Source organism: Haliotis rubra, unplaced genomic scaffold (genome assembly GCF_003918875.1).
Source record: "Haliotis rubra isolate DU_JTF1 unplaced genomic scaffold, ASM391887v1 Scf120, whole genome shotgun sequence".
In the NCBI taxonomy this organism is placed as follows: Eukaryota; Metazoa; Mollusca; class Gastropoda; order Lepetellida; family Haliotidae; genus Haliotis; species Haliotis rubra.
In genome coordinates, this window is record NW_025765115.1 from 1699757 (window position 1) to 1710423 (window position 10667).

Below are 10667 nucleotides of genomic sequence, written 5' to 3' on the forward strand. Positions count from 1 at the left end.
ACCCATATTATCTAGATGAACCATCATATTATAAGATATTTTTGGTAGACGACTTTCATGCATTAACAGAATCTTAAACCAATATTTAAGGCATCGTATTTGCGAATTAATATACATAGGATATCTCCCGCATTCACCGTAAACCATACAATTTGGAGTAGCGGATCCAACACATAAAAACTTCTTGCAAGCCATAAGATGTAATCTACAGACATGTAGTGTTATCGTAATGTATCTGTGTACATCACTGAACAACAGATGGACCATCAACGTCGGCGGTGGTAGCATCAAGTACATGTCATTGGAGAAATATATTACAAGGTAGAGTTAACAGTCTCCCCAAGCTTCAAAGATTATACCCTCTCTGAGCGCATAGATGTGATGATGGAGGTGTCTGTCACATTAGAAGGATGGAGACTTGGTTACAGAGCAGAAAACAGTGTGTCATCAGATGGCGGCAGGGTCTTTGTCATTGTCTAGCTATTGTCTGATTTCTGCTTGGTATAACGCTGCAAAAATAGCCTAGAGTTGTCAGTCACAGGGACTTAGGAAGAAGCCGATGTAGGATGCCATTTTGTGTTTATATCGAACCTTGGACTACGCGAAATATTTACTTATGTCCAATCAACTTCGACGCAACGGTGTTTCACAAGAGTGCGTGCGTGCGTGAGTGCGTGCGTGCGTGCGTGCGTGCGTGCGTGCGTGCGTGCGTGCATGCATGTCAATTATATCTGTCTTTGGTCGCCATCGAAGTCGCAATATTGCAACGCCCATCCACTAAATCAGCTTTATATGCTAAATGTTTATCTCTATTTACCAACGTCCTCATATCACGGACACTTCATTTCCCAGGTGGATATCCCGGTTTAAAATATTTAGCCCAGCATCACATTCTGGTCGTAAGAGGCGACCAAGATGGATCGGCAACTTCATGTATACATATAAACGCAATAAAGCTGAGTGCAGCGTTAAACAACAAACTTCATTAGAACCTAGAATAGATAGTATCCCAGGTCATCGACCTTTATGTTCTTGGAGATACGGAGAAACAGGCTCAAGTACCAAGCCATCTTGGATCGATGTTCAAATAATTATTCTGTCTGCTACAGTGTCAAGGAAATGTAAGTGTGTTAATGCTTGAGGAAAACCATTCCAAGGTGGACACGTCAGGAGGCCATTACGTACATGGCTGACCACACTCCGATTGGCCGGACTGAAATAGAGTTCGAAATAGACCGCTACATCACCTTACCAGGTCAAGCATGTGCATACAAGATTGGGGAACTAAAAATTAAGGAACTGCGACAAACTGCGAGGAGAAAACTAGGTTTGTCCCAGTTGACTTCGTTAATGCTTTAACTGACATGCCAAAACAGGAAATTCCCTCCTACAATAACGACTATTACGCCTAGCTATTGAGTACTCATTTGTTTGATTGTTGTGGTTCATGCGCCTTAAAGTAACATTAAACGCATATTAGGACACGTGCATATGTGTTCTTTATCCTCTTGTTGGGGAAGAGCCCCCGAAATCATAAATCATAATTGTCTCCATTCAGAGATTTCAGAAATGGTATAGGTTCATAATATAGACATGGTCTTCAAGTATTAGGTATTTAGCTTTCAACAATGTCCGTTTAATCATTTCAGGTTCCAAATTCGATATAGGAGACTTCCATAGCCAGATTCTGGAGAATGGCCCAGTCCCTCTAAGTCTCTTAGAGAAGATCGTCAATAACTGGATAACGGAAGTTTCCGGAAACGTAGCGACATCTAGCGGTGGTGGTTCTATGTGACACAACTCTTCCTGTGGCTAAACACTGTGGGGTTAATCCTGACAGACAGAGCAGAAGTTCGTTCATCTTTGTTTAGCTTTTAGTTTTATGTGTAGAACTTCAGCTACAGTGTATATACTGACATATATTTATGTACATCTACGTAATAAAAGGTTTAGAAAAAATCCTATTTGTATTTACTATTCTCGAAGACAAAACATAACAATGGAAATATTTCGAATTCTTAATACCCGTTGTTGACATGCACTTTAGGCTCTTTGGGACAATCTCTGCCAAAGGGCTTGAAACTTGGAAAACTTGGAAAAGTACCGACATATATCTGAACATTAACCTCAGAAGAATTCGAACAGCCAGTGTGAAAATAACGAACAATATGATCACGCAGGAAATCATGTTGTATGAGTGAATGAGTTTCGCCACACTTGACCCGTGAAGATCCGAGTTACAACTGATCATTCAGTATCCCATGCTTGTAAGAGGCGACTAACAAGATCGGGTGGTCGCTGGCTTGGTTGACACATGTTATCGTATCCCAGTTGTTCAGATCGATGCTCGTGCATGGTGTTGATCACTGGATTGTCTGGTCCAGACTCGATTATTTAGACCGCCGCCATCTGGAATATTGCTGAGTGCGGTGTAAACTACAAACCAACCAATCTTTGAAGGTGTCTTGTTTGCATAGCCATTACTGAAGTAACGTCGGATCACATATTATTGAATTAAAGATATAGTGAAGGTAAAAGAGGTGAATCTACATTGAATTGAATATTTCTATTTGCGTCCGTAGTTATTGTGACCCTTTTGTATATTTGCCATTATTTGTGCGTGGAGGTAGCTAGAGAAGACATGTAAGCAAAATGTATGTAATATAACAAACATATATATACGTGGTATCTAGTTATTTTAATCTTTGCATGTCGATACACTGTGTGTGTACTTAAAGCGGTGATATTACTATGTTTGTGACTATATGCATTTAATGCTAATTACAGTACAACCAGAAATTAAAGATTGTAATTTGTTATATTTTTTTCACTCATTACTCACGTAATAAATGTGAATATTAGCAGAACATAACTCCAGATTCAAAGACAGGTGAACAGTTAGTATTTTGTCAAGTCACCATGGGCAGCAATGCAGGCTTCAATGCGGCAGGGCATACTACTGATCAAAGAAGTTAGAAAGTCGCGGTCCATGCTGTCCCAATATCGGACCACCTCTTCTTTCATTTCAGCAATAGTTGTCAGATTTTTCTTATTGACACTTTCCTTCATACACAGATATGTCACCCCACACGTTAAATTTCGTACTGTACTTTGGGCGCTGATACAAAGGTTTTTCAGTTTGTGGGTCCAGAATTTTAGTGTATTAGGAAACACCCACACAGACCTTTCATCTGAGAAAATCTCATTGTCCCAGTTAAAATTTCTATGCTGTAAGCACCAGTTCAACCTTCGCTCCTTTTGTTCAGGTTTCATGATCGGTGATGGAATTCCTCGACTTTTCTGCCAACCCATTGCATGCAGCTCAGTTCTAATTGTCTCCTTACAGACAACCACAGTTCCTCTATCAATCATATCCAGCCTTAAGATTTCTAAACTCCTTCGTTTGATTTTAGAAACAAGAATACCAAGCCGCCTCCTGCCACCGATAGTCAATTTTCTGGGCCTACCTGCGCCTCCCTGGTGCTCAATGCCATATCCATTTGCAATATTTTTCAAAACACGATCAACAGTGGACAAAGGGATGCCTGTTCTACTTGAAATCACTTTAGCTGATCTGATGTCCTTGTTATAATACTCAAAAATCAGCTTCCTCTTATCTAAATCATCCATACTGAGGATCACTGAAAATGTCGTCTGCTAGCAAGTAAACAAAGGGGGATAACTCTTCACAAACTAATGAAAAAGGATTAACGGATGAAACCAAGCACTTGATAGCTGGTCAAGGTTGTTTATACTAGAAATCCAATTAAACATATTCCTAAAATTCTCAATTATTTCTGGTCATACTATATTTAATAATAATGGCTACAAAAATGTTCCATTCAAAAACCTTCCGCAAGAACCAGAGAAGAAAAACTAAATTCCATCCTGAAATGGTATTGACGCTTTTATCAATTGAAAAGCAATTTAGATTCTCTTTATGGAGCGCTTACGTCTTTTCTCAGTCTCCTTGTCGCAAAATAACAGGTTCACCGAATAAAGAAGAGAATAAATTCAATCTTGCACTAAAAAGGTATCGCGTTCCCGCTATCACGGAGTCAAATTATACTGGAATCGGACAAGATGATTTGGTATCTGACAATTACATCGCAATGCATGCGAAATGTAAACTTTTTAACCTCCTCCATCACAAATTAAGTTTAAACATTCAGCAAAATGTTTTGTTTTTCTTGACTAAAAGATGCTGCAAATTAACAAGACCAGACCAGATTAGCATCGAGGACAATAGAAGATGAGCAAGTCCAATCTAAGGGTCTTTAATATCACTTAGTCGATAATTCTGACATAATTACGTCATAGACATTTTGAAGAGAGATTTGGGGTAGCCTTGTGGTTAAAGCATTCGTTCGTCAAGCCGAAGACCCGGGCTCGATTCCCCACATGTGTGAAGCCCATTTCTGGTGTCTCCCGCCGTGATATTGCTGGAATAGTGCTAAAAGCGGCGTAAAACTAAACTCACTCACTCTGAAGATTCTAGACCCTTGTCGTCCAAGGAGCCGCAATTCCTTGTGCACAGTTGCATCATTCGTTGCTATAGAAACCTTTGATCGTGGGTTGGAATCCACGTTCTCCGTGGTAACGGTTCCAGGTTTATCAGAACCATAACCGTTCTACTGGCTCTGCAAGTGGTAAAGTGGTCCGATTAGCGTCACTTTGGCCTTTTTTCCACATAATCGGAAATACGGCATTTAACTCAACTCACTCACTCTGGATCACAGGAAATGAGCAAGTTGCCTTTTCTGGCAAGGGGTACTGTGCTGTGGCCAAACTCAGGCTGTTTACTTCCCACACTCTGTACCTGTAGCAGTTGATGATCATTCTCGTTACACAGAAGTAAAACCTCAGTTTTACATGTTTCTGTTACATTTCTGTATTACGAAAATGAAGAAAATCTTTTGCCTCAGTTTTATTATATTTGTTAAATGGAAATTAATTATTAACTGTTTTCTGTGCGAAATTATGTTCATTTCAGAGACTAGATGTTAGTCTATATGGCACTGTATCATACTTGCAACTATGTAGGACACGGATAACCAGCACCACCGCCTACAACACTGCCGAGCCGAGACGCTGCAGTGTTTAACTGTGGGTTGTGAACTGACACAGTTTCTCTGGATGTTGCAGATCAGATTTCTGTCGCTTGTTAGTACTAGCTTAACATTGCAGACTCCTGATGTTGTTTCCTCGTTTAGACCTCGCGACTGAAGGTCGTGCGATTGTATGGGAAATCGCCAGGCCATGTAGTCATGGTGATATCCGCAAGGCCTTCAAATCTGCTGAGAAGCTCGTGTAGTACTTTCGTCTTCAATTTAATGGAGTTCCCGTTTACTTCTGATTCCAATATTCACCAGTGTCTCGTTGTGTGATGCAACTTGGCGTATAATTAGGAAGTATATGAATATTTGTTAACTCGAGGTGAATTATATATGTACCGGTAGCTCATATATGTTGGTCACCTTTGTGTTAGAACCGTGAAGGTCCGGGTTAGAATGAACCTTCAGTAACCCATGCTTGTCGTATGAGGTGACTAACGGGATCGGGTGGTCAGGCTCGCTGGCTTGGTTCACACATGTCATCGGTTCCCAACTGCGCAGATCGATGCTCATGTTGTTGATCACTGGATTGCCTGGTCCAGACTCGATTATTTACAGACATCCGCCATATAGCTGGAATGTTGCTGAGTGCGGCGTAAAACTAAACTCACTGACTCACTCTTAGTGTGAGTGAGTGAATTACGTTTAACGCCGCTTTGTACAGTATTCCAGTTATGTCACGACGTATCAGTGACGGTGGGGTAGCCTATTGGTTAAAGCGTTCGCTCGTCAGGCCGAAGACCCGGGTTCGATTCCCCACATGGGTGCAATGTGTGAAGCCCGTTTCTGGTGTCCCCCGGTTTTGCTGGAATATTGCTTAAAGTGGCGTAAAACTAAACTCACTCACTCTGAAGATTCTAGATTCACTCACAACGTGTCAGCCTGATATGGGAGTAAAGGCCGAGTTGATGCTGGTGCTGGAAGTTCACCGCTTTGTTGAAACCACTACCGCGGATATGGTACTGACAAACCGAGAGACATAATCGGGGCGGATCAGGATTCGAACCCACCATTCTGTATTTCTTGTGTACACAAGGGACACAACAGTACAGTTATTCTTCGCTACACAAGACCGGGGCGACACAGCCTCCGCCTTCTAGTGGCTAAAGCGTTCGCTCGTCACGCCGAAGACCCGGGTTCGATTCCCAACATGGTTACAATGCGTGAAGCGTATTGCTGGAAATATTGCTAAAAGCGGCGTAAACCTATACTCAATCACTCACTATCGTCATGATATTTCTAGAATAGTGCTAAAAGCGGCGTAAGACCATACTCAGTCACTCTCAATAACTTGGTTTCATGCATCAGGTTCCTATCGCATCTCTATTCGTTCTTGAAGTGTGATGGGTTAAGCTTCGGTATTATCCAAGTCTGAAACCATTTACTTCATTGCCCTGTTTTCAGAAGGGACGAAAAGTGTATCCTGTCTGACATTCCACACGAGTCACAGTCAGAGCTGACAGTGGTCATGGCAGATTCAGGTCGCAGCGTGTGGATGGGATTGTAGCACGACTGTCACTCATTTCATAATTTGTTTCTGTCGTTTTGATAGAATTAAATGTAAAGTGTGTTAACCTCGCACATAGAACCCATGTGGGTATGTGACTGTAGACAAGGTTCCTTCACATAGACAGATAAGAATTGTATCCACTTTGACTATTGACTAGAATATATTGTATATACTGTTTGTGTCTATAAAAATATTTTGTGAGACAAAAGTAGTCCATTTTACATGACTGTAATAATACATATACTGTAACGACATTGGTATAATCCTTGACTTTGACAGAGAATTATTTGACAGCGACGCGTGAAACGTCTAGAGCGTCTGCACTGTCTATCTAGAGCGTCTTCACTGTCCTCACTCACTGCCTTACACCGTCTACAGTTTCTACTACACGTACGCTGTCCAGAACACTTTCGACATATACACCGTCTACTACGTCTACACTGTCTATAACGTTCACACCGTCTACAATATTTACTACACGTACACGTTCCAGAACGCTTACGACATATACACCGTCTACGACGTCTGCACTGTCTATAACGTACGACATTACACCGTCTACTATAATAATACACACCGTCTTCTACTACACGTACACGTTCCAGAACGCTTACGACATATACACCGTCTTCTACGTCTACACTGTCTATAACGTTTACACCGTCTACAATATTTACTACACCTACACGTTCCAGAACGCTTACGACATATACATCGTCTACGACGTCTGCACTGTCTATAACGTTTACACCGTCTACAATGTCTACTACACGTACACGTTCAGAACGCTTACGACATATACACCGTCTACGACGTCTGCGCTGTCTATAACGTTTACACCGTCTACAATATCTACTACATGTACACGTTCCAGAACGCTTACGACATATACACCGCCGACGACGTCTGCGCTGTCTATAACGTTCACACCGTCTACAATGTCTACTACACGTACACGTTCCAGAACGCTTACGACATATACACCGTCTACTACGTCTACACTGTCTATAACGTTTACACCGTTTGCAATATCTACTACACGTTCGCTGTCCAGAACACTTACGACATATACACCGTCTACTACGTCTACACTGTCTATAACGCTTACACCGTTTGCAATATCTACTACACGTACGCTGTCCAGAACACTTAAGAGTCTTTTGTCCATAACACATTGGTCTGAGTAACGCTGGCCACGTCGTCGCCATATTCGTGTTCTGCCATCTGCAGTTGATAAGCAGTACCGACTCTCATCTGTGAACAAGAACAGTTCTCCATTGCCTGTATCGCCAGTTTTGGTGTTGTAGGGCAAACTGTAGACGTTCACGCCGATGACGAGGGGTGAGGATAGGTCCACGGTAAGGTCTATGGCAATGGAGGTTCCCGCTGTTAAGACGTCGGCGTACTGTATCAGTACTGATTGGTCTTCCGTGTATGGGGGCGGTGTGGTAGCCTAATGGTTAAAGCGTTCACTCGTCACGCCGAAAACCCGGGATACCCTACATGGGTACAATGTGTGAAGCCCATTTATGGTGTCCCCCGCCGTGATATTGCTGGAATATTGCTCAAAGCGGCGTAAAACTTGTGTCTTGTCGTCTTGTGGTCACCCTTGGTCTGCCAGTTGGTGGCCCGGAAATGTTGCTGCAGCCTGTAGATGGTCCGAACGTTGACCTGGAAGTGATTGGCAACGGCTGTGCAGTGTGGCCAGCTTCAAGTCATCCTAGCGCCTGGTTCCTCTGAGGTGTCGTGAGTCGCGGCATCCTGCTGCCGTTGTAATGTAAATGTTTCAACCAGGTTTGGGGGTGCATTTTATAGGGCTGGTCCTTGTGAACAGCACGTGCAGCATGAGTTGCATGAAAAACATGGAGGACGTCGTACTATCTCCGAGATCAGGTTGCGTTTTTGGGACCATATCCTGGGTTCCATTTTGAGTTTGGGAAGGAAAAGTTGGAGATGTTGTCAAAAATATACAATCGAAACATTAAATGAGTTTACAGTTATCCGTTTCTGCGAAGGAAAATTCCAAACTGACATTTCTTTTGCTGCTTAGTATATTACACGTACACGGTCCAGAACGCTTACGACATATACACCGTCTACGATGTCTACATTGTCTACAACGTGAACGCTTACAACAGAACAAGCAATGTTTTCACACACCTCTGTATTGCTCTACCAGTAATTGTGTTAATAGTCATCGTGGAACCAGGGCTGAGAAGTATGCCATCAATTGGACGTCTGAAGCGGCAGGTTGACAGTTATAAACGAAACGCAATGTCTTGTCATTGCAGGACTTTCAATGGCCACTTTAATTATTTGCGAAGGACAACGAATAATCTCAGTGCGATGTCTTGACTTTATGCTGTTAACCGACATCAGGAAACGCTACTTCATCAAAGAAGCTGGACTGCCATCGCCGCCATGAATATTCTCCTTGGGCGGCCCAAATGTATTTTTCGTGGATTCTAGTTACTTTTTATGATCAGCTGATTGTGGCTGTGAGATCGATTTGATTCGAGAAAGCTCCGCTCTGTAGGAGCTGTGGCAAAATGTCGCAAGAATTACATTTGAGACACGATGGGATTCTGCATAGTAGATTGTGGGCAGCGTGGATAGATGAACACCGTGGTTAACGTGAATTGACGAAAATATCAATTGAAGTGACTGAAAATTATGAAACAGCGCCGTGATGTCCATACCTTAGTAGAGAAACCACCACAGTAACTATAGATCTTTCACATGCGATTCATGACACCATTTTGCCGTCTTCACGCTACTGTATAACGAGTGAGTGAGTGAGTATGGTTTTACAATATATAGCAATATCCCAGCAATATCACGACAGGGGACATCAGAAATGGGCTTCACACATTGTACCTATTGTGTGGAATCGAACCCGGGTCTTCGGTGTGACGGGCGAACGCTTAAATCACTAGGCTACCTCACCGCCCCTACTGTATAACGAAACACTGTCACTGTGCTTACCAACTGACTTAATGAAGTAATTAGGATAAAGATACATTTTCTTCTTCTTCTTCTACTGTATCTTCTTCTGATGATGATAATACTTCTCAAATAAATATTGTCCTCCTTGTTTCTTGAACACAACCGTCGGCGAGATGCTGTGTAGATGTGCAACCTTGGACACGATAGAAACTGGATGGTTGGTCCGAGTCCCGGTTCGCACCGATAATGTTTGTAGGTTTGTTTGCACCATTGCCGCTAAATGGTGAATGTTTTATACCTGCATCACGTCGCGTTTTCCTCACACATCAAGCTTTGATACAAAGCCTTGATACAACTGGAACAGTGTTTGAAGCGGCTCACTCACTAACTCAAACATCCCAAAGTAGGTCAGACGTACCACATGAAACGTCAAAACTCCTAAACAAATTTCCAGATTGGGTACAATACAGGCACTGTCGTTCAATTTTGAGAGATTCATACTTCAATGAACTCACGTACAGCGAATATCATAGCTTAGTTACAATTGTTTTGGAACTTTATGAATATGTGAGTGAGTATGCTTTTACGCCGCTTTTTAGCAATATTCCAGAAATATTACTGCGGGGGACACTAGAAATGGGCTTCACACATTGCACCCATGTGGGGAATCGAACATGGGCCTTTGGCGTGACGAGTGAACTCTTTAACCACTAGGCTACCCCACCAACTCCATCATGAATAAGAAGGGTCGAAAGCTTTCGCCTTGGCACAGGCAAAGTCCAGTTAGTTTAGTTGTTAGTCCATGTACAACAATTGGGTCTTTTATCACATAGGTAGTTCCTGGTGAAGTTGATAATTTCAGGGGTGGAGCGACTCCAATTTCGCTTCATTGTGGCCAAAGTGGCCATTTTCCCTAAACGGCCGCCATTAACATTTTTACGTGTACGTTCTCAAAACAGAGGTTCTCTTATCACATTTTTATAACTGTGTACAGTTAAAGGTCGCTGGACATGTCATATAAAAGTGCATTAGATGTAGTATATAATGAACTGAAACACGATAACACGATGTGAGATTTTCGATGTTCTATTTCGGAA